We start from the raw sequence: 5,669 nt of genomic DNA on the forward strand, positions 1-5,669 counted from the left end.
CGGACTCCATCTCGGACTTCATCTCGGGTCCATCTCGGACTCCATCTCGGGTCCATCTCGGACTCCATCTCGGACTCCATCTCGGGTCCATCTCGGACTCCATCTCGGACTCCATCTCGGGTCCATCTCGGACTCCATCTCGGACTCCATCTCGGGTCCATCTCGGACTCCATCTCGAGTCCATCTCGGACTCCATCTCGGGTCCATCTCGGACTCCATCTAGGACTCCATCTCGGACTCCATCTCGGGTCCATCTCGGACTCCATCTCGGGTCCATCTCAGACTCCATCTTGGGTCCATCTCAGACTCCTCCACGTGTCATGTGTTGGTCCTTTTTGGGTCCCTTTTTGGAGCCTTGCCTATGGCTCGCTTCGTGCTCATTCCTTGAGCACTTCGTTGGGAGTTCCACTCCCGCTCTTGACTTTTCAAGTCGGCGCTTTTGGTCCAAACGTGTTACGCTCGTTTGGCTCTCGCTTCGGCCACTACCACGTGGCACCCTTCCGGCTCCACTTTGGGGCCTAGGGATTTTGTGTCTCACAACTCCACCACCCATAGACGAAGTTCGATGTCCTCATCGAACGGTGAACCATTTTATAAAGTAACACCCGCATGTGTTACCATTTCCATCCTTGGCGCGTAGCCAATATTTGTCAATGGTTTTTCATTGAAGGCTCACCATGCCTTCTCCATATTCGTCAATGGTTGGACATTGAAGGCTCACCATGCCTTTTGCATATTCCTCAATGGTGTTACACCAAAGGCTCACTATGCCTTGCCTATCCTCTAAGGAGGGTAGTCTCTCCAACTTAGAGACTGATTGGACCACATATAGTGGTTCTCTCCTTTTATTGGTTTATTTCTCGCTAAACCTCTTAGAGACCCTTCTCTAAGTCAATCCCACTACTCCTTCTTGAGTAGTCTCAATTTCCATCTATTGAACGTTTGCACCTTGGAACTTTTACTCTTTTGACTTTTGGAAGTCAATTTCCTAGGTGTCTCCAACACCTTGCATTGCACAGATTGTGCAACTCCACTTCCCCATCCTAGGAAGTTCATTACTTGAGGGCACCATCATCCTCTCTTCTATTTTGTGCCACCTTGGGCACTAAGTTCCATTTATCATACTTTGTGCTAGGGCTGTCCATAGCCCTATCATTTGGCTACCTTACCGCTCCCTCCCTTGGAGCTTCCACTTTCGCCAAATCGGAGCAATTTGGAATCCATCCTTGGAAACACACTTCCTTTCCCGCAATTTGTTAGCGTCCAACACATTAGTGTCCCTTGCCTAACTTTGTCACTTGGATTCCTTCCAAGGGATTCCACGGCCCTATCTTGGCCACTCATCTTTTGCTCCTATCCGTTGATTGTTGCACCAAGCAACATCGAATCTCCCTCCTTGAGGTATTCTTTTGATTCCATAGCAAAGGCTCTGCTTTGCCAAGACTAGGGTGTTCACCCCTAGTAAGTCTCTTTTAGCATCTTCTGCTGTGGGCTCTATCCACGGCCCAACTTTGTGACCCTCCCATGGGTCTCTTTAGAGACTACTTTCCTTGGACACACTATGCGATCGCAATGACATAGCTCATTTCCTTAAGTTGTTTTTCCCACTTGGTCACCTTGACCAAGCCACACCATCATCAATAGTTCAAATCAACACTTTGAACTAGGAACCTTATTCCTTAACCCAAACAAGGACCTTGTCCTTATTTAGCCACAAGATCACCTAGTGATCTCACCTCAGCACCTTAACAGGTTTACCAATAGGTACTAGGTCTTCCAGACCTTTAACTTGTTAACTACGACCCCGGGGGCATCCCCCACACTTGGCGGTGCACCCAAGCCAGCCCTTCCGGCCAAGGGTCCATAGCAACTGAGATTAGGTGTCCCCATCTCACTCACCACGTCCTTGGTGCCACTTGCACCAAAGCGTTCAAGTTAGATATGCCGAGCTTTCACACTAAGCAATCTAACCATGCATCACGACTCCGAGGCATCCCTCGCTTGGCGGTGTGCCCAAACCAGTCTCCCCACTGAGAGTCCATGACCACCGAAATATGAGTGTCCTCATATTCCAAACCATCACCACGCCCTAGTGATTTGGGACTCGAACCCAAGCACTAGAGGGTCGGGACTCGAACCCAACCTCCGTATATGCATCTACGGACGGCATCACACAAGATGCCTGGCATGACTCCCTACGCCAGTGCACCAACTTATACTTAAAGCGCGCTACAGATCACAACTTAGGAACCTAGTTCCCCCGCACTGCCAAGTCCTGTCACTTGACAAGTTTGTGATCATGCATGGACTCCTCCATGCTTGGCCCCATGGCCCACCCTTTTTGAAGTTATCACCTTCAACTAGGGTATTTGTTCCCCTGACTTGCCAATCTTGCTTGGCAAGTCCTCTGACCACTATAACATGGTTCTTGCACAAGCGTGAAAGTCTTTGACCATCGACTTTCGTTCAAAGCCCTCTCTTTGAACACTCGGGAACTACTTCCCTAACCTTGACAGCCTTGCCTCATGGCAAGCTTCAAGACCACGCTTCTGCTGCGCCACTCTGATTTCGCGCGTTTTATGAACCATTTACACTTGGCCTTTCTAGGTACTAAGCTACCTAGAATCGTCTTTGGGAACCTTGAAGGAACTCTATCCCTTAACTTGCTAAGGCCCCCTTTTTTGCAAGCTTTCCAATTGCCACATAGTCTAACATGGACAATTCCATATTTTAGACTCTCCATGGCATCACGGTTGCTAGCGGCAACACCCTCGAGCCCCCACTTGATTCTCCACTCCCAGTTGGCATAACCAACCTTGGTTATGCCCTTCGATTCCTATGGTTCGGTTCTATCCCCTTACTTCTTGCTTTTGGCTTCACACCTTTCCTTCGGTCATTCTCCTCCAGACCAGGAGGATAGCTTTGCACTTTCTATCATGCCTTAGCAAGTATTCTTAGGGATGAACCTACCCAATAGCCCAGGGAGTGGTTCCTCAATCCAGGTATGCTCACTTTATAATCCCACACACTGGGATTACATTGTTGCTTATGGGCCTTTACATGCCCATCACTAGCCTTGCCCAAATTTCATTTTTGGCTTTGTCCAACTCGGGTAGACAGTCCTCTCCTGTCTCCGCAACCTTGGACATTTGGATAGCACCTTCTATCTATCATTCGCTAAAGACTTAGTCCCTTGGGCTTTATCCATTGCCCTCGCGACATCAAACACCACCTTCTGGTGTTCTAGAGTGTTCGGGTGTCCCAATGATGGCTTTCTTGACAATGAGTATTTCCTTTTATGACATTGACTTACTATATCGCAACACAAGCAACTTATCCCCCGTAAGGGTATATCCAACTTCCCTATGCTATTAAGAAGTCTTGGGTAGCTACCTTCTACCCGTTTAACCAGTTATTTTGCATCTCTTGCTTAGTTGCCTCATAGTTGTCAAGTCCTACAACTCATTGCTTGGTGCTTTCACACCTCCATCATTATCTGGGTCACCACACTCTAACCGCATGCCTTCCAGCTTAGGCCATGCCATTCCCGCTTTCGTTGGGATTCCCTTGACAAGGGGTTCTTATGAACCCACCATCATAACCTCAAGGTATCACACCTTGGCACATTTGGTGTCTCCACACCATCGGCCCCACGAGCCTACCGTTATGACACTACTTATTAGTATCTAGGTCTTTGCCAAGACCAATATAGTTGTTCCTCATGCTAACTATCCGTTAGCACCGCACCATAGTGTTTACGCCCAATTCTAGGCCAAGGTTGCTTTCTTCTGGGAACATCTTTCCCACAACTTTAGTATGGCACATTCTGCCATCAATGAGATACCTATTATTCTCATACTTGGATCTTATGATCCTCCCCATACCTCATGGGGCACCATACACCTCAGTCCAAATGCTTCAACCAATCCCTTAGGACCATTATCTGACTCCACTTGAGTCATCCAGCAGTTTTGGACTTGGTTAATCCATAGACCCGTAAGGTCTTATTTGTGAGGCACTAGCTCACTGGAATACACTTCTTGCATTTTTGTCCTACTCAAAAGGACTATTTTCACAAGTGTTACTCTGACACTTGATTTTGTTCTCTGAGGGCAACCTTTGCCCCTTAGGACTACTTGTCCATGTGATGAGAATACCACTCATCTCTAAGTACACCCCCCAACTCCTTGGGTTGTTCCAGCATTTATTAAAGGTAGCCCCGGCTACCACTTCAAGGACTTGAGTCCTCTTCCGTATTTGATCTCCCACGGTCATTACTTCTGGTCTCACATTCATGAGCACCAACCTCAACTATATGAGGATAATCTTGTGACTCCTTTATTGCTTTGGAGTCTTTATCTTTCCAGTGATCCCAACTGTAGTTGTTTACCACAACTACATTAGCCAGTTTGCTAAGTTAAACGCTCATCTGAATCACATCCTCAACTCTCTGAGGACAACCATATACTGTTCCCAAGATCCCAAAGCCGTTCCCTTACTGGCCCCTTTTCTATCCACCACATCGCGCCCAAGTTCGTGCATGAACTCGAGTGGAGAGCCATGTCCTCTCGACGTGCTACTCCTCAAGGATAGGCCCACTCCTAGGACCTTCCGATGCCAATATCAATGGTGATATACTTGAGCACCAATAAAAGTCGGACTAAGGAACAGCTCCGATACCAAGTTGTAAGCGACTAATTTTTCCATTCTACTTTAGTCACTTAACCACACCTCCGACCACTTGGAGGAATCTCATTCACAACCTCCATAAGTCCAATTTAGGACTTGGGACTTGCTAGCCCCGAGAAGGGCATCCATGCCACTCCACATTTGCACTTGGTCCAAGTGCTCCACGTGTCCGATCCCATGACCGACACTCAAAGGTACCACCGACATGGCAGCTTGTTATGCTAAGGCCATGCCCAATCACCTTTGCCACACTGGTAGTCCAATACCACTTGCATCACAGTCTTGGCTCTCCAAGACTAGGCAAACCATCCGTGAGTGGTCATCTCAAATCCACTCCTTAGCATCCTCATGATGCCCACTGACAAGGGGAATATCCTTCCCCAATATCCCTCTGTCAGTCTCCACTAAGTCCCTTTCTACCCCTGGCCGTGTTTGCCAACACTGCCACTGGATCGAGGCCCACAGGCCCGACCACTAAGTCCCACGATCCTCTGGGACTTCCTCACCACATGACTGTGTCCTTGGTCACTACCTCAGAGGACTGCTCCTCTTCCTTTCCACAGTCTGGGCCTTTGGGACAACATTTCGGAACACCGTGGCCTTACGCGAGCCACCTGGGTACTCTCCCCGCCTTCCGCCCTTGGGTGCTCTAGCCATGGGCTTAGAGCGAGGTTCCATTGAGCCACGCCTGGTATCCATGTAGGTAGTGCCACCCACACTTGGATTGGGAGCATCGGCCAGTCGATCTCCCGGGGGAACTAGAGCCGGCTCTTGAACACTTCACCAAGCTACCCCGCTTGTCAGTCCGTGTTCACTCTAGTCTTGGACTTCCCAGTGGTCAGCTCATCACCCAACACTGGGTCTAGCCTTCCTGGGCCAAACTGGCCTTTCCTGGCCAAACTGGCTCCACTGGGCTCCAACCCCCACACTCTCAATACTATACTTTTGGAACCCCCCGCAGCCCCCCCCCCCCCCCCCCC

The sequence above is a fragment of the Selaginella moellendorffii genome, unplaced genomic scaffold, assembly GCF_000143415.4.
Source record: "Selaginella moellendorffii unplaced genomic scaffold, v1.0 SELMOscaffold_58, whole genome shotgun sequence".
In the NCBI taxonomy this organism is placed as follows: domain Eukaryota; kingdom Viridiplantae; phylum Streptophyta; class Lycopodiopsida; order Selaginellales; family Selaginellaceae; genus Selaginella; species Selaginella moellendorffii.